A 20,781-nucleotide genomic window follows, 5' to 3' on the forward strand; every position below is an offset into this window, starting at 1 on the left:
ACAGAGAGAGTGACATAGGGAGGTGGGGGTGACACGTGGTGGAAGTGTCCCTACTTCTTGTGCAGCTCTAGGGTCAGCATGGGTTTACAGCAGATTGCAGACTGGCTCTCTACTACTGGCCCAGTCTCTTATGATGTGTTATTTCCCTGATGTTCGATGTGGAGCCTGAAGGAGAAAGGCAGTCTTCAGTCTACAGTGACCCATGGAAATGCTCCAGCTGTACAGCGGTGTTGGCGTCTGGGGGTCATTTTTAAAGGGGGGTTAGGGGGACCTAAATCTGAAGCAGAAACAAGGTTTTTCAGTTCTTTGAAAGTTTTTGTTCCTCATAAAATATGTTTTTCTTAAATGTCATATTTATTACAGCTTTGGGGGAGAAAATAGGCCCAGGACAATTCTACATTTTGCAGCGGCCTGAATAAAGGCACAACATGTCTTTATTTCAGCGTTTCTTGAAAATACAAATGTATTGGAATATTTTCACAATGAAGCATCTGATGAAAACAAAGGCAATTTGTACCATTTTCAGTGTTAGCAGTGCTGCAGTTTTAACTACCAACATATTTTACAGAAGTCTTTGATTTTTTTACCACGTATTGTGATGCTGAACATGACACATAGGGGCTTATTGTGTTAGGCTTACACAATAAGCCCCTATGTGTAAGGTGTGATAGTGCAGATGACGTGCTATTGCATGAAATATCCCATTGACTTCAATCGAGCTTTAAATGTGATAGCATGTTATGTTATCTGTGCTTACCACACCTTACAGAATAAGGGCAATTCCAATACAAGTAAATGACCTGTAACATTAAATAGTTTTTTTTTTGGTTTTTGCATTTATTTTTTGCAGGTAAATATGTCTAAATGTTACATTTTGTTTCAAAAGTATCCATGTAACAGGACCGAAGAAGTCCTCCCTTTTTTGTTTATGAACCCCACTAATTTAGAGTCAGTTATACTAATATTGGCATTCGCTTCAGTTGAGAATCATTGATCAGTGGTTTTACATATAAACATAATTTTTGGTCTTGAACCCCCATATATTCATTTATGGGTGGTTAGTGTCTCTAAAAATGATCGATGTACAAGATTGCCATGTTTTATTTACAAACACGGTTCTATTTTTTTCAGCACATCGTAGTCACCAATAAAGTACCAGAAAATTAAAAGCTACGCATTCTACAAAAAATTCCCGTATATAAAAATACCACTTGCGGTGCATTTGAATGTCACAGGCAGGTCTGCAACCCTGTCTTTCCACATTATTGCTTAGCAAACAACGCTTCTACTGCAGACATGGATTCTTGGTAATGACATGCAAATGAGCACACAGTGTCACTTTATTTCTCATCCATTTTGACATGGACCCCTATAAGCTTATACCTGCTATATTACTCAGCTTTTCCTCACAGCCTGGTTCAAAAAGTGCATAGTCAGTAAAACTACTCACAGACAGCTGTTTCAACCTTTTGGGTCTCATCAGTATGTGGCTGCTTGCTGGCTTTGCAATGTACAGGTGGTACGTGGGTATAAACATTAAAAACGTTATGTGGTTAAACAATATCAGAACAAAACAAATGAAAATGTGTTGAATTTCCTAGCAAATTCCCTTTATCCTCACTAGAAGACAGTTTTAAGTAGGTAGAGTATTAACAGATCTCCTGATAGCCTTAGTAGTAATATTTACGCGTTTATATTGAAGATAGGTTTTGTTTTTATATACCTTATGTATATTAGGGGCAAGAGAAAAAAAATATTTCTAGAAATAAGATTTAGAGATGAGGCAGTCAATAAAGAGCTTACATTTTGTCAAAGGTCAGAGCAACTTATTCTTGTGTTCAATGTGGTACATGTATTTGTATTTAGATGAGATAAAGCTATACATAATTACAGTTTTTCACTAAGTCACAGAGTTAGAATCCATCTGATACATTCTTCCAATTTGGACAACAAGAGTGCCATGTTACAGGTCACCTATCGAGCTGTGGCTTTTGGGAAAGTGTTATGCCATTAGTGTTCAGGGGTGTTCCTGTAGAGAAGCAGATTTTTCATTTTATTCACAGTACTTGTTTTGTTATTGTAGAATCCCAATTAATAATGTAATACATATTTTTTATCCGAAAAGGATTATTTTATTTCATGAATTTTTATTAACAACTAATTTAGCAAACCTGGTACTCTGGATTTGTTATATTATTACTCATTATAACATTTCCCTTAAATACTTGTCTCATTTTTCTTTTTCCAGAACTTCCATTATATTTCTCATATTTAGTTACCTTTGGATAGCGTTTGAAAAATTACAATCGAACGTATTATATTATTTTAGATTATTATAAGGGACACTTAAATGATCAATTTCTGGAATGTTTTTTCCTGTTTCCAATGACAAATAAAATATGAATTAAAAGTACACATTGTATATACTGTATACTATAAATAAATATATAATAAAAGAAAGTACTTGTTGTACAGTAGTCTTGCATTGTAACTCTGTTTAATTTTTATATCCTCATGGTAAAACATATTTTATATAATTTTCACAATACTTTGGGTTTGTCTCACTAAATTATCATTTGTAATTTACTTAAAATTTTGTTCATATTATCTTCAATATAATTTAAGAAACAGAAGTATTTTTTTTAAAAGAGCAATCCAAGCAATATCCAACATTTGTGGTTTCTTTAATAATTTAGTTCTGTAGTATGAGATAATACATACACATTTTTTTTAATAATTCAACTGTTAATGGCACTTTTAATGAGTTTAATATAACGAGTATCCTTTCATTTCTATAGCACGTTTTAGCCACCTCCTAAGCAGTGCAAGATCTTTGCACTACTTTCCTATTCGTGATCATTTGTTGCCAATGTTCCCAGCAGTTTGAACTGTAAACTGTAACAATAGATAATGTTACCTTAGCAATATAAGGATACATTGCAGCTGCTGAGTTACCCTGACTGAAAGCATTGCATGAAACTGAAAGGCGGCCATTAAGTGAACCCAGGGAAGCAGGAACCTTGCTGATTGATCATGGGAGAACGAATCAGTCAGCAGGTTAGGCAAATAGTTTTCAATAAAGTAATCAAGGGCTGCATATATTACAAAAAAAATATTCTATTTCTCTATCTATCTATCTATCTATCTATCTATCTATCTATCTATCTATCTATCTATCTATCTATCTATCTATCTATCTATCTATCTACAGTGGTGTGAAAAAGAAAGTACACCCTCTTTGAACTCTATGGTTTTACATATCAGGACATAATAACAATCATCTGTTCCTTAGCAGGTCTTAAAATTAGGTAAATACAACCTCAGATGAACAACAACACATGACATATTACACAGTGTCATGATTTATTTAACAAAAATAAAGCCAATATGAAGCCATGTGTGAAAAACTAAGTATACCTTATGATTCAATAGCTTGTAGAACCACCTTTAGCAGCAATAACGTGAAGTAATCATTTTCTGTATGACTTTATCAGTCTCTCACATCGTTGTGGAGGAATTTTGGCCCACTCTTCTTTACAATGTTGCTTCAGTTCATTGAGGCTTGTGGGCATTTGTTTTTGCACCCCCACTGTGTCAGGGCACCGAAGACCTTCCCCCATGTTGTGTGTGTGTGCATGCGTGTGCTATGGATGCTCGAGTCTGCAAGGGAGAGAGGATTATTGAGTGTGAGGTGGGGAAGGGAGGTTGAGTGTGAGGAGGGGTGGAGAATAGACTGTGGGGAAGGGAGGTTATTTAGTGTGAAGAGAGGAAGGGGAGGTTAATGAGTGGAGGAAGGGAAGGGGGGTTATTAAGTGAGAGGAGGGGAAGGGGAATTGAGTGAGGGGAGGGGGGAATTGATTGAGGGAAGGGGGAATGAGAGTGAGTGGGGATGGGATTTGAAAGAGGAAGTGGGATTGAGTGAAAGGGGCATTTAGTGAGAGAGGAGGAGGGTGGGAGAGGGAGAAAGGGGGTGTAAGTGTAAGTGCTGAAAGTGAGTGGGAGAAGAGAAATACATGGGATAGGGAGAGGATGAGATGAGGGAGTGTGAGATGGGAGAGAGAAATAGATGGGGATGAAAGAGCGAGGAAGGCATGAGAAGAAGGCAGTGTAAGAGTGAGAGGGGACCCCAGTGGAAACTTGAAATATGGCGGCAGCCTTGCTGTTCTCAACTGTTCAAAATCAGGAACACTGGAATAATTTACTTTCTCTACATTATTTCACCTCACTCTAATGCCTGCTCCTGACTTAACTCCATGCTTTCCACTTTTCCAACCATATTTGACCTACTATATATTCCTCTCCCCCTTAAATATATGCTTTTTTTCCTGGCTAAAGATCAAATCAGACCACTAGACATGTGGCCCTTCCACTAAAACCTATCGTTTTTTTTCCCCCAATCTATTATGAAACCTCAGACCTATAGATACCCTTGTATCTATCACAAACCGATATGAATTATTTTACTATTTTACACTCCGCTATCACTACGGGAGACTGTTTAAATTGTCCACTAGACTTTTATTGACCTATTTGGTTCACTACATATTCAGCGAACAAGTGCTTCCTCATCCAGTATTTCCTTAAACTTATCAAACTTTCCCTTTGGAGCAGGAACTCTTACAGTATTTTAGCATTCCTCATTCTCTGACACATGCTTCTCTGCTTTATGTTGTTGCTATCATCAATGCATTTAAAAGTTTCTATCATATCCACCCTCCTCTCCTATAACTAAACACAATCCACAAGGTAAGTTTCTTACTACTGAGATTTGAAAAGCTACAATGACTTGTTTTGTTCATATTTACTAGAAGTGAAAGGAGGATGTAAGTGCACAACCTTGTTTCATACTGGAAATGCATCATTTAGTACAGGGTAAAGAACGGCTGTATATACACTTGATATGTACTGTTGGAGCACTGTATTCTTATCTGCTCTGAGACAATTTTATTTGTGGGTGTTTCCATTATCTATTCCAAAATATATGCATGAAATTACTGCATAAAAAATATAATTTGCATTTCAATTTATAGCGCTTCAATAAATATTATTGTTTAAGCATTATCTATCTGAAGAAAAATAAAGAAACAAATAATATATGCAGTAAAAGTAAGTGTTAAATGCTGTACAATTATCTGGCATACTGCTCATTAACATAGCAATTTTCTTTATAGTACAGTGGTTAATTAGGCAGAACACGATACCATATTACCATTACTTACTGTCACGTCGTTCCATGCTCTAACTATAATATTGTAGCTTAATGTTTGAAATCATCTTGTTGTTAAGACTAAGACATTGCTTTCCTAGTAAACTATAATGTGTGTTTTTCTAGGATTCTCTAAGCAATGTTTCATTTTTGGAATGTATAGTAGACAACTACTGTAGTAGAAATGTAAAACAGGATCTAAATATACTGTAGTGTATTGTACTTTTGGTGCAGTAATATTGGCTGGGTTACTGGAGAGAATGGCTAATACTGTACTGTCCATGTTTTCAGAGAGCTCTGTGTGTCCCCTTTGGAACTTACACAGAATATGCATATTTATTAATGACACAGGTGCCTTTTGCTAAATAAACACTATCTATTGTCACAAATTACCCACCATTAGGCAGAATAACAATACAGCACTAAATTTTGGCACCTTAGATTTACTCTGGCGAGAAAGTGTTTTACCGGCACCCCATAATGGGGCCTGTAACTCCTGAAGTAGGGGGTCCTCTGACCTGAAACCAATGGGGTTCAGCTCAGGAGACCCCCTGCACATCTACACTAGTATTAAAAAACAGATAACAATAAATAATAATTCATTACCATAGCGGCTATCCGCTATGGTAATGAAGCTGCATTAATGTACATTTTAATAATAGTGTGTGGGAGCAAGGGGTCCCCTGCTACCACACAATATTAATAAAAATACATTAAAGCAGCTTCATTACCTTAGCGGCTATCCGCTAAGTCAATGAAGGGGTTAAGGCATAATAGCATGTTTATTGGGGACAATTGCCCCCAATAAACATAGCAATATACCACATACATCCCCCCGCCCCCTAACACATACATTACATTAATGTGCAAAATTACTATTATCCAAATATGGATAATAATGCATTTGCCCATTAAACATACATTAATACAATAAATACATTAAGTACATGTTGTACTCACCCTTGTCCGGCACCCACGGTGAAGGCCAGCTGCATCTTCCTCCCTGTCCATACACTGGGGCGCTGAAAAATATACAAAATAAGAAAAAGTGCCAAACTAATGTCCCCTAACCCCTTAATGACCTTAGCGGTTATTAACCGCTACAGTCATTAAGGGGTTAAGCCACCCTGACCCGATACCCACTTATTTGTACAGTGGCTTCATCATGTATATATATATATATATATATATATATATATATATATATATATATATATATATATTTATATATATATATATATATATATATATATATTGTATATGCATGATTAACCAATATACAAATAAATACAGTACATGGCCAAATACAAATCTCTCCCAATATCTAACATCACCAAGCTCAATCAATATCTAATAAATCAAAATACAAACATTCAATTTGACAATGTGTACACGATACAAATAATCTTTACATCATATATACTATGTCAAACAATGCTCCAAATCAAAGACACTAATCCAAACAAGATACAGATACAATCATTAAAGAAAAACAAAGCATCAACACAATTAATTTGCCATCAATTAATCCAATTACCAATCAATTTCAATTCAATTCAATAACACACATTAGCAACACATTTTGACAGGGGCTTTGGGGAGAATGGATGTGACATTCTTGAAAGCCTGTCACATGGTACTTGAGCCAATCAGAGTTGGGATGTATTTCCCACGCTCTGATTGGCTACCGTACCATGTGAGGCCGGCCATCTTTCAGTTCATGACGTCATCTTAATGTATTACTTCCTGGTAAAATATTTTATAAATAAATAAATAATCTTAAAGGCAATTGAAGCACAGCCAATTCAGTGCTTTCATTGCCTTTAAATTACGTCATAATTTTTTTTTTTCCGGCCAAAACACATGGTTTTCATGGCCCAATCAGGGCCGTGAGAACCATATGATGAAAATGTGACGTCATAGGCCTTTCAAATCCTATGTCGTCTCATTTTCAGGCTTGACGCCAAGGAGGAAAGACCTCCTATGAAGAAAGAAGACCAGGGCGTGGCGGATGAAGATAAGAAGACCCCGGAAGAAGAAAGAAGACCCCAGAAGAAGACAGAGAAGACCCCACAATGGATTACAAATAGAAAAAAGAAGATAAAGACACTTGTGGATTGTAATGGATTTTTTATTTTATGGTTACCTGGTTCCTGTTGTTGGATTAACTGCTCCAGTGGTTCCGGTTCCCCTGGATTGCTGTGACTGGTTCATCTAATGGTAAGTAAAAAAAAAAATGTATTTTAATTTTATTTTACAGGTTTTTTGGACTTTTTTCCCTGACGTCCATTTTTTTTTAATGTCCATTTATTTGTCCTGAATGTATGTATGTCACTATGGGTATACATACGTACAGGACAAATGAGTGGTTGTATTGTATGTTCATTTTTAATGTGATTAAATTGTTTTTAATGCTCTTTTATTGCACCTGTCTTTGATTTGGAACATTGTTTGACATAGTATATATGATGCAAAGATTATTTGTATCGTGTACACATTGTCAAATTGAGTGTTTGTATTTTGATTTATTAGATATTGATTGAGCTTGGTGATGTTTGATATTTGGATAAATTTGTATTTGGCCATGTACTGTATTTATTTGTATATTGTTTGATCATGCATATACAGTATATATATATATTATAATATATATATATATATATATATATATATATATGTAAAATATATATATATACACACATGATGAAGCCACTGTACAAATAAATGGGTGAAGGGTGGGTATCGGGTCAGGGTGGCCTAACCCCTTAATGACTGTAGCGGTTAATAACCGCTAAGGTCATTAATTGGCTAGGGGACATTAGTTTGGCACTTGTTCTTATTTTGTATATTTTTCAGCACCCCAGTGTATGGATGAGGAGGAAGATGCGGCTGGCCTTCATCGTGGGTGCCAGACAAGGGTGAGTACAACATGTATTTAATGTATGTATTGTATTAATGTATATTTAATGGGCAAAAGCATTATTATCCATATGTGGATAATAGTAATTTTGCACATTAATGTACTGTATGTGTTAGGGGGCGGGGGTATTTTTTTACAGTCTTGTTTAATTTTTGGGGGCACACCATTGGTACCGGAGGCCCGCGGGGACCCCCGGACAGCCCCGGACGGCTGCGGGGACCCCCGGACGCCTCTGGGCGGCCGCGGACACCCCCGGTGACCCCTGCGGGGACTCCCGGACACCCCGTGGGCCTGTTGTATGGATGGTGTGCCAGCAAAAAGGTAAACAATTAAATTTTTTCTAAGTCCAGCTTCTTTTGCGCCTGCCTTTTGCTGGCGCGTATGTTTGGCGCGTTTTTTAAGGCCGATTCACTTAGCGCTGCTTAGTGAATCGGTAGTACTGGCAAAAATCAACGCAATAGGCTGATCATGCGCATTTTGCGCCGAGGGCAAAACAAATACCTTTTAAGACCGATAAAGCACCATTATCACTGCTTAGTGAATCGCAATGCAGCTTTTTCGGGCTTAAAGGGTACTTTGCGCTCTTAAAGCCACTTAACAGAGCTTAGTGAATCGGCCTCAGTGTCTTTGTTCTCCCCTTCACTAACTGAGCCACTCCTAAAATAACACTATGGTAACCAAAACGGTTATGGGCATTATTTTACCTTATTTGATTTTGTATTATTCTCTAAGCTAATTGTCGGCAGAAATTCTGCAAGACATCATCAAAATATGGTTAGCATAAATATTTTTTGTTCTGCGTATACTGCATGCGTATTGTAGCTAACTTGTGTCTAATATAGGCAACACAATCACATTGAGTATCTCCGATAGTCTTAGTTTTAATTATTCCCCTCCACACCTACCTACATTTTATCCATTACCATCTATGTAAATTGATAATTGAATAGGGCTATTTCCAAGTGCTAATGATTGCACCACTTAGTGAATCTGGGATGGATATGATTCAGGCCCTTATTTGCACATTAATGCAATGTAATTTACTTTAGTGAATATGGTTTAATTAACATGCATACTAACATAGGTTCACACGATCGTAAATGGATACTCTTGTCTATTATTAGCAATAATCAATCAATTGTTAATCTGGATGTTGACACACAGACCTCTAGGGGTTTGTATAAGGAATCAGATGGAGTCAGTCTAATGTAATGATTCTGAATGGTCAATAATTTTAAAAAAATCCAAGTAGGTTTTGTCTCAGTTTTGAATTTATTCTGCCTCTCACAAACAGGGAAACAGCAGGATGAAAAAAGCATGATATTAAAACAATCAAACGTATACACTATTCATTATTACTGTATGTGATTTGCATCAAATTAGTCATGCAACACCACCTAATCAATATTATAGTTTCAATAGCTAATTAGAGTTTATTCTTACTTTCCCTCGATCAAAACATTTTTTTCCTGTTCCAAAATAATGTATTTTTATCTCCTCAATTTCTACTCTAACCAAAATACATTACCCTTCTTGACTTTGCTTTTTAATGGCCTCCCAGCTCTGCTCCACTGTTCTCTCCATTGTTTTACTGCAATATATTGCTGCAGATGCGAGGGGCCCTCTGAAAATGTTAGAACACTAATTAGAGTGTAAGCTCTTTTGTAACTAGAAATAACCAATATTGAGTTATGGCAATCCACACAATAATAAAGAATAGCAGTATATATGTATATATGGTATATAAATATAATATTCATTATGTGCTCAGTCACCTAACTCTCTCTTATCCACAAACGCCACATTAAAAATGCTAACACCCATTGTTGCCTCTGGGATTAAGTCAGACACACGTACCCTGGAGCCGCAGAACAATGCGCATTTTCAGAGAAAAGAGACAGCAGTGTACAGCTTTATTGTGTGCATGTTACTGAATCGGGCTCTTTGTAGCTGGTTTTCTCCATGATTGCTGCAGTGGGATTCCCCTTGCACTCCACGGCCATAGGGAACATAAGTTTGGCATCATCTGTACTACTCTTGAAATGTATAAAACCAATAACGGGCAGAATGTTCAGTTATGTTCTCTGTGTATTACAATTCATTTTAGTTTGTATTATCCATTGACCCCCTGTCCCTTTCCCCTGAGTATGTGTTGCATTTAATAAAACATACATTTGTATTTTACTTTACATTGGCTTAGTGAATCTGGAATGGATATGATTGAGACCTTAATTCACACATTTTGATTCAAAATTACATAACAAGAGTTAAAAATAATGCCAATGTTTTAACAGGAGTATAGTGTGGTTACCGCAATGTTGCCATATTTGCTTTAGTGAAAACAGTGCAATTTAACATGCATGCTAACAAAGTAGGTTGATTTAAAATGCTAGTGCCCATTGGTAAATCAGGCCCTTGGAATCAATCATGGAGATATAGCCAGACTAACAAGAAAAAGTTGAAGGCAGCACACACTCCATAGAACTCACAGTTAAGGATATGGCTAACGTTCCCCAGAACTACAGGATTTTTTTTATATTGGGGATGCCTTTCACAGAGGGTTTCCAGAGAGGGTGCATGGCTATTAGTGGACTGGTCAGTCCATGGATATTATTCCCATTGGTTTGGGATTGCTGTCATCAAATTCACCATGAAAATCCTCCCATTTGGTTTGCACTTGTGGACACTGGCAGTGCCCGGGATTGATTTGCCCATGTGGGCAACAGGACCTCTAATGGTCCCATGTCAGATTCTCCCTTGATTCCTGTTTGTTTCCACTGTGACCTCCACCTCAGCCTCAAAATAACCCATAGGGGAAAGAAGTCTGCATTAAGTATTGGTTACCCTACTTGTGGCCATACATATTTAATAATTATATGTTAAATTAGCAAGGGATCTTAGAGAGAAGAAAATCATAATTGAAGGCATTTGATAAAACCAATGTGTGTATTTTTGTGTATTAATGAGGCATTTTTTTTAATAACAGAATTAGCATATTAAACAATTAATGCAAGTGGTAAACACTATTTTCAATAGTACTTGAAACTGGCACTATGATTCAGTCAAAAGCAGAGCCCACCTAAACTATAAAGTAAAATAGTTGTTTATGGTTTAATACTGCAACAAAAAAAATCTCACAGTGAGCCACTGTATCACCGGTATGTGGGACTTTGTCCTCTCCACAAACTGTTTATTGTTTAATAGTTTGAAATCTACATAATTATTTAGAATCGTACAGTAGATAAAATATTTTATTGCAAACAAACATTTTGGTGTATGTCTCACAAACCTAAGATTCTTACTTAACACATGTTTTTCCATAGGTATATAGGTAAATAATAAGTCTGTAGCCTGTGATACTCTAACTTTCCTCATGTTTTATGTGTACAGAACATGTATTTGCTTTACTTTTAATTGTTCATTACCATTGTAACTTTTTGTATTGTTGCTTGGCCATCTTGAGTTGCTGCCCCTTTTTTTGTATGATAAGCTAAAGGCTGACACGGTTTGTTCTTGTTTGTTTAAAACTGTCTTTGACTCCACCATTCAGAAAATATTTCCTCTCCCTCCTCCATCCATCTCTGGGGTTATTGGTGCAACCAACATCTTCCAAAACCTGAGAGAAGAAAGAAGCCAGAGAACAGATAGATAGTAAATATTAACTATATGAACAAAATAAACAAAAGCTAATGACTACTTTATACAGGAATATACCATGTGTTCCATTCTCCCTGGTTGTATTTGTTGTACTACATATAATAACTGATCTGCAACTGAGATTAAGGGGCCATGTAGTAAATATAGACCACATGAACAAACATTGGGGTAGAGCCACAGAAGTGCACTAAAAAATGGCAAATAGTGTTACCTTACATAATAAGGTAACAGATCTTACCGTATTTTCCTCCTTTTAAATGGGTATCCTAAAGGCTAATGATATGCAAAAGTGAAGTCCTTTACGTTACCTGGATTACCTGGGGATTACGGTATCCTAAAAAAAATACACTTCACATGCGCATTGGGAAGAAATGTTATTAGTAAACATTATGATACTATGTTATTTAGAATATTATACACAGAATGTTAAAAAACTGTATTTTCTTTTTTACACATGGTGCTTAAACTTTGTGTAATTAAATATTATTTTGGTTACTTGTGTCTCCTAAAAAATAAGTTTCTCACATGTAGATTCATTCTGGTAAACTCATACTTTATACCAAAAAAAACAAACAAAAGTGAGTAAGGGCAGCTTTCAGCACGAGCTAAATATGGTTATGTTATTACTGTAGTATAACCATAACAGTAACGGAGGTCTGAGGATCTACGTTGGTAGGTAAATTACTCATTACCATAAAATTTGCATATGAAGAATCCTAAGGTCCATTAAAATGTAAGGTACGCCTATTTTTAAGGAAAATGGCTGAACAACACAGCATTAAGCATCCTTTGGGACATGTGTTACGAATATGTATAGGTTAAAATGAGATAGCGTCACCTACAAAATGAGCGACCTTTTGAGGATCTATCCCATTAAGAGCTGTTATTTAGTCATTAAAGATCGGCACTTTCACTGGTGCTTTGCTTTTTTCTTCTAAAGATGTTACTGTATGTATTTTAGTTCTAAAAAGTATTTTTGTTTTGCGAAAGCTTGATTGGTTTGTGAATTTGAAGAAATTATGGGAAACATTTTTTTTTCTTCAATTTAGGCAAACTCTTTAGAACTTAGTGGGGTTTTATCTTAAATCTTGAACATTTTTTTTTTTTTTAATGGCAACCCCAAAAAAGAATACAAGGATGAGTCTTCTTGGGGTTTTGGATAGTATTTAATTTGGATTTAAAAAAAAGAAAGAGCAAAGGATGTCTGGTGACAGAATAATTATTCAAAAATACAGAATGCACCAACAATAAAAGTGTCAATGACAGAACAAATGGGAGGATGAGAAAAAAGCAAGAGATGGGTAAACTATGTGAGAGAAACTGGCCAAGGAATATATGTAGACAAAGAATAGTGAAGCCTCATTTAAAAGGTTCCCAAAATAATTACTAACAGAGACAAAGGAAAAGCATGTACAGTATTTCAGAAAGAGTGATGGACATTAAGAATGTGAGTACCATTAAAGAAAACCTGCCACTTGGACAATGCAGTGTGTAGAATGCCAGTTGCCAGGACTCAAATGTCCAGGCAATTCCTCTGTTGAATAAAATTATGTTTTATACATAGTTACATAGTAGATGAAGTTAAAAAAAGATATATAGTAGGTCCATAGAACCTATGTTAAATTTAGATGACATGCTTATCCTATATTTGTATTTACAGGGTTATATATATATACAGCTAAACCCCGTTATAACGCGCCTCGTTATACCGCGATTCGGTTATAACGCGGTTTTCCCGTGGCTCCCGTTTAAAAAAAAAAAAAAAAAAAAAATTAATTTTTTTTTTTTCATTTTTTTTTTGCACACTGCACACACTGCACACACTCACTGCACACACACTGCTCATTGCTCACACTGCCACACTGCACACACACTGCACACTGCACACACACTGCTCATTGCTCACACTGACACACTGCACACACACTGCACACTGCACACACACTGCACACTGCACACTGCACACACACTGCTCATTGCTCACACTGCACACACTGACACACTGCACACACACTTCACACACACTGCACACACACTGCACACTGCACACACTGACACTGCACACACACTGCACACACACTGCTCATTGCTCACACTGCACACACTGACACACTGCACACACACTGCACACTGCACACACACTGCTCATTGCTCACACTGCACACACTGACACACTGCACACACACTGCACACTGCACACACACTGCTCATTGCTCACACTGACACACTGCACACACACTGCACACTGCACACACACTGCTCATTGCTCACACTGCACACACACTGCACACTGCACACACACTGCTCATTGCTCACACTGCACACACTGACACTGCACACTGCACACACACTGCTCATTGCTCACACTGCACACACTGACACTGCACACACACTGCACACACACTGCTCATTGGACACACTGCACACACACTGCACACTGCACACACACTGCTCATTGCTCACACTGCACACACTGACACACTGCACACACACTGCTCATTGCTCACACTGCACACACTGACACACTGCACACACACTGTACACTGCACACACACTCCTCATTGCTCACACTGCACACACTGACACACTGCACACACACTCACACACACTTACAGACACTCACAGACACTCACACACACTTACGCACACTCACGCACACTCACACACACTCACACACACCCACGCACACTTACGCACACTCACGCACACTCACGCACACTCACACACACTTACACACACTTAGACACACTTAGACACACTTAGACACTCACAGACACTCACACACACTTACACACACTTACACACACTTACATACACACTCAGACACTTACACACACTCACAGACACTTACACACACTCACACCCACATACACACACCCATATACACACACACACTTTCTCTCCCATATATACATACACACACAAACTCTCTCACTCTACACAGACGGGGGGTGGGGTCGGAGCAGAGGAAAGGCCGCGACCAGCACCACCACCCGCTCCTCCCCCTCCTCCCGCGCAGGCAGCGGGAGCGCCAGGGACAGCCCCAGGGACCCCCCGCTACCACCTCCATGCAGGCAGCGGGATCTGAGGTAAGCGGCGACCTGAGGGACATCTCCGCTCCCATCTCCTGCCCCGCGGCCTGTCCCGCGGTGACAGGGGGAAGCGGGGACAGGAGGGACATCCCCGCTCCCATCTCCTGCCCCGCGGCCTGTCCCGCGGTGACAGGGGGAAGCGGGGAGCGGAGGGACATGCCCGCTCCCATCTCCTGTCCCGCGGGATGAATATGCGCTAAAGCGCGGCGGCCATTTTTTTTTCTCGCGACCCCGTTAGTAACGCGGTGGTCTCGGGGTGGACCCCGAGACCCGCGTTATAACGGGGTTTAGCTGTATATATATTGATGATGGGCACTGCTGCGAAGCCTGCTGTCTACAAGCACTTCTAAATCCTTCTCCATCAAGGATTGACCTAATTTTACCCCAATAATTTGTAAACTGTCTGTTTATTCTTGATTCCTAAATACATAACCTTGCATTTATCTGTATTAAACCTAATCTGCCACTTACCTGCCCAATTTTTCAGTCTACCCAAGTCTTTCTGAAGAGAAATTACATCCTGTTCTAAATTTATTAGCTTACACAATGTAATGTTATCAGCAAAGATGGAGACTTTGCTCTCTATTCCAACCTCAAAGTCATTAATAAACAAGTTGAAAAGAAGGGGTCCCAGTACCGATTCTTGAGGAACTCCAGTTAAAACTTTAGCCAAACCTGAAAAAGTCCCATTTGTGACAACACTGTCAATCCTTCAATCAGTTTTCAATCCAGGTGCAACTATTTTTGTACGGAGTCCAATTTGCTTTATTTTGTATTGTTTATTTCATCAATATGCAATGAACCCCTGTACCAGCCTCGTCTGTTGTAAAGTTATAAATACATACACACATGTACTGTATAAGAAAATCTGAAGTTTAAGGATATATAGCAAAACTAATTATATATCAATTTTTTCAAAAAGTACAACAATTCACCAAAAGTTTACTCAAACATTTTAGGCAAAAAGTTGTAAAATCTTTTGCTGGAATTTAGAAATGTTCTGATGAAAGTGTTAAATAAAGTAATACAGTATTGACCATATTTATTATCATAATTATGACTTCCAATCACATAATTCACATGACTTTGTACCCACTGAAGAAGCTGCCAGTTATACTAACCCTCCCAGACGTCTCCTTAAAAAACCAAGACACAATAAAGATGCTACTCTAATTTGGGGAAAAAAAGACTACACCTTTTAAGAGGCCAATCGCTAATATTAAGCTGTTAGAACAAATATGGCCTGGCTTGCTAGGCTGTGACTGACCAAGCTCCTGGGCACTGACACCCCTTCAACCACAGGAACTTCCACTAGCCTAGCCAGTCAAGTGGACCTATCAAAAAAAGGGGGGCCCAGAGGCCATTCAAAAAGGAGGAAGCCTTTTGTGCAGGATGAGTCAACGTCCTTCAACCTTGTATTTTTAAGCCAAGCCCTCAAACTGACTTAAGTACTGTATGAGCCTCAACATACCCCAAACCACAGCTGTGACAAATAGAATACATAAAAAAACTACCAGCATAATGAACATAGTGAATGTCACATTTCTTTTATAAACCCACATTATTTATTTGTACATAATAGTATTTATATAAATATGCATTACACACAGTATTAAAATGTTAATAAATTATGTTTAAATTAATGTTATTATTATATAATTTAACATTGTGTTTAAACAAACCGCATAATTGGAAGAAACATAAAATAGTAACATGCATTGAATCCACCATGCTTCCTCTTATAAACCTTCCATGATCCCAACCCCCTTCATTGAGGCCTCTCCCTTCCCACACCTTCCAAAACTTCCCTTCCCTAGCCTCATAAAGCTTCCTGCCCACCATCCCTGGGATTAACCTCTTAACTACTGGTCCCATCCCTTGAATTCTCTTGTTGTAACTTTTGTATATACTGTAACTTCTCAACATACAGCATAAAAACACATTATATAAAAATGAAAACCCATCTAATAAGGCAGTCAATTATCAGATTCATGGTGTATCACTGATTACAAATGTACTTTACACAGTGTTGACCTTGTAGAACACTAGATTTATCAGACCATGTCCTTTTACTAAGCAGTAGGGCAGTCATTTTAATTCATTTGTTTTTTTGCTGAGTAAGAGCTCTGGCAAGCTAGAACTTTTTTGTCTTTGGTCTCCTTCACCTAAGCACTTTGCTGAATTAGAGCTTTCATTGCATAGCATTTTCTAATCTTATCAATGTGAGTTTCACATTCATTTCTAACTTTTGTCTAGGTCTTCAGTTAAAGTTTTCTAAATGATAATACATTCTTTAAATTCTAGGTGCTCATACTCTTTAACTCTTTAACAAATATGTTCACGGAAATGATGCAAATTTCAATGACATTAAATCATTCGTTGACGTGGAAGTCATCATATTTCTGGAGAATCGATGCCCGTGCTATACTCTGACTTGCATATTTGTGTATTTATGTTCATTTTTACTTGAGAGTTCATCCTACATATAAATGCAGCGGCCATAATTTTACGAAATCATGTGGTTTATACCTCGGAATACCCATGTTATGGAAAGGGATTACTTCCAACCGTACCGCCTTAAGACGGGAGTGCATAAAATGGCATTTTAGTGTTCTGGTTTTTAAACACCTTAAATTGACACAGTAGCACAGTATTATACACATTACAATTCATTAATTTCATTGCATATAATTGCACACAATCCATAAAATTCAAACAAAGCAACCGTGATAAACGTGTGTGCCTGGGGCGATTGGCGGCATTCATGCCGCGTGGAGTACAGCAGCGCACACGAAAACGGCTATGTGATGCCTTAAAATAACGGCCGCTGCATCTGTAAAAAAAAAAAAACATGGTGTACAAAGCTTATTCGTTAACCACACTGTAGTTGTTACTGCACTATAGCTCATCAGTATCTATTGCTGTTCATTGCTATTCATGCTCAGCATTATGTGGTAAGGGTTATCAAGCCATTTATAAAAAAATAAAAATAAAGTACTTATACTAAACATACAATAATGTTTCCTAAAATGTAAATGTACAGCTTCACGCTGTCCTGTGTATATACTGTACTTTCTATTAAATATGGCCAACACCCACTGAGTAATGTGTAGTATTAACATCCATTCATTTAAATAGAAGTTTATATAAATGTTCACTATACATTATCATTGTTTTATTATACTAATAAAAGGGCTCTGTGATGGCGATGCTTTCACAATTTTACATTTTATTGAGTAAGGGTTTAATATGTCTGTTTTACATCAGTGAGTAAAATAATTACTTGCACATGCAAAAGAGAGAAAATGTTGTCTCCCCAAAATTACCAGTGTTTTGTACTTTGTACCAGTGTTTTGTTGATGAAGCAGACAATAACTGATCAAAGTTACCATATCCCTGGTGGGAAAGCAACCTACTGTACAGTTTTATAGAGACATCTAGAGAAATGTCCAACTTTTCTACATACAGTATTTAAATTCAACAGTAAACTGATAAAATCATGGTGTATCTGCAGTAATTAGAATTATTCATGCTACTGTCTCTATACATTTTGTCTCAATAAAGCCCAATAATGGCGTGTCAGTGGTAATTGTGATGAATCTACTATGTGCGATGTGACTGGTTGTATTTCTGTTTTGTACCCACTTATACTTTATATTTATTTCTGTGTTTGGTATTAATGATCAAATAATACATAGACTAATAGGATGCCAAAGTTGTACCCAATTGACTGTAATTCACTAACACATGCAGCATTTTTCTACTTTCTTCCTAACAAATTTTTTTTCATCCAATGCAAGTTGAAGAGGGCTCTTGCATGGTCCTACCAAATCTTCCTGAAAAAAATAAATCTTCATATGTTAGCCAGTATGAACACAGCGCATGTTACTGTACAGCTGCTGCATAACGGATATTACATCTGCTGCTTTGCACGGATTTGGTGTACATTAGCATGCTGCTCCTGGTGCACGTTAATGCTTTAACACACCGGTTCTCAACTCCAGTCCTCAGGACCCCTTCAACAAGTCAAATGTTCAGGATATCCCTGCTTCAGCTCAGGTGGCTCAATCAGTGGCTCACTCAAAAGACTGAGCCACTGATTGAGCCACCTGTGCTGACGCAGGGATATCCTTAAAACCTGACCTGTTGGGGGGGGGAAGGAGGGAGGAGCCTTGAGGACTGGGGTTGAGAACCTCTGCCTTAACATGTGTTCTAAGGAGATATGCAGCATTTATTTTTTTGCCTCTGTCTTCATATTTTTCTGAACACATTTTTACTCCTCAAATGTTTCGCAGTCTAGATAGTGGCAAAAAGCAGATGCAGAGGTTTTTTTCTCTCAGATGAATGGATCACATTATCTTTGGACATAGTTGGGTGAATATTAATGGTTTCACTTTGTTCCAAGATTTTGAACATTTTGTGCAACATATTTTCTGCATGGATTAATAAGTAAGTAGTCTGTGAAAAAAAGCTTTTGGCAACATTTCCAGATTCCAATAGTTTAATTTTCAATCATGTGTTTTTTCCCCATAAGCATTCGAATACCCTTCCCTCTTTTTTTTTTTTTGTGTCTAAAATATTCAGTATTTGTTTTTTTTGTTTTTTAAGTGACCATGTATCAGTGATAAAAAAACAAAAAAAAAAACCAGTAATAAATTGTTTTGGTGGAACAGGTAAAACTTTAAAAGCACTGACATCTATCCAAATAAGGGGAAACCAAATTCCTTTAGTGGAGACTTTAAAATCTATTCAGTATGTTTCCATGAAACTTTTTACACAGCTCTAATTGTCATGCTTTGCAATTACCTCCTATTAACCACTCATTAAATAGGTTATTGTTAGGCCTCGTTTTATCAATGGCATTTATACATTTGATATAATGATTTACCCTTATTTCTTTTTGTAAGTAAAAACTTAACACACATTATTTTCATTGATGTAAATGATGAATTATTATATATATATAAATTAGAACTATAAGATTATTACATTCTAAAATACTTATAAAAATGATGCAGCTCTATGATCTCTCAAATAAAACACAATGTAGTAATGTAGTTTGAAAATGTTGTGGTATGTAGCATCAGTTAGAAGATAAATAAAGATTGTTCAACTCTCATTTCATTCATGTTTTTGTCTTATGTTTGCAGTATGTTTCTTTTAACTGTAGTTGTGCTGTCTTTGGGCTGTGCTGATACAGATGTAGCAAGGGGGTTTATTGTGGGATATTTTGTGGTATTCTGTATGTAACAGGTTTTCCCCCACCCTCTGGGAGATGTCACTGTTACCCGTACTCTCGCTGTGCTGTCCCTGTGAGGCTTACAGGATTGCTGAGTTTCCGCTGATGGTAGTGGGGAAGACAGGACAGGCTTTCAGGATATTCTCAGCTCTTTCTGAGTGCAGCGCCTGACATTCCCAGCAGGCCCCAGCTCCCCCGGATAAACTGCAGTCACAGGCAGGAGTATAAAAGCAGCAACTGGTCTTTATTGAATACAGCCATACACATCAACAATGCATTTCCTCTGGTGTCTGGACTCAACAATCAGGGCTTGAGGCCTGAAGGTCTATCCTTTGCTCACCTACTCCCTGGTGGAGTAAGGGGTAACAGCTCCCACTCCCCTGCAGGAGAGGTAGAACTGACTGACAACTCCCAACTGTCAATTCCCAACTGCCACTCCCCCACTGTTACCAGGGGTGGGGCTTCAGGTCTCAGCCCTGAGTGGGCAGCACCAAGGCCTCAGGATACCCCCTGTCACTCAAGGAAGCTGCTTACTACAGCAGGGCATAGCTTTAACCCTAATACTGCCTGCACTGGTATCAGGGCTTATGTGTTAGGCAGGGCAGATTAGTAGCTAAGGGGATACATAGCTACATGTGTTATCAAGGCTTTTCAATATTATGGAAAC

General features: G+C 37.8%; 1 protein-coding gene and 1 long non-coding RNA gene across 7 annotated transcripts in view; one reads left to right on the forward strand and one right to left on the reverse strand.

Moving 5' to 3' along the window:
- CSMD3 (CUB and Sushi multiple domains 3) overlaps positions 1–20,781 on the forward strand; it is a 1,548,521-nt gene that overhangs the window by 721,013 nt on the left and 806,727 nt on the right. The gene's annotated exons all lie outside the window — the stretch shown is intronic.
- Positions 1,147–7,421, reverse strand: LOC142488506 (uncharacterized). Its single transcript, XR_012799455.1, has 3 exons — positions 7,353–7,421; positions 6,167–6,228; positions 1,147–2,029 (listed from the first exon to the last, which is right to left on the reverse strand). It is a non-coding gene; the product is annotated as an uncharacterized LOC142488506 (long non-coding RNA).

The sequence above is a fragment of the Ascaphus truei genome, chromosome 2 (genome assembly GCF_040206685.1).
Source record: "Ascaphus truei isolate aAscTru1 chromosome 2, aAscTru1.hap1, whole genome shotgun sequence".
NCBI lineage: Eukaryota > Metazoa > Chordata > Amphibia > Anura > Ascaphidae > Ascaphus > Ascaphus truei.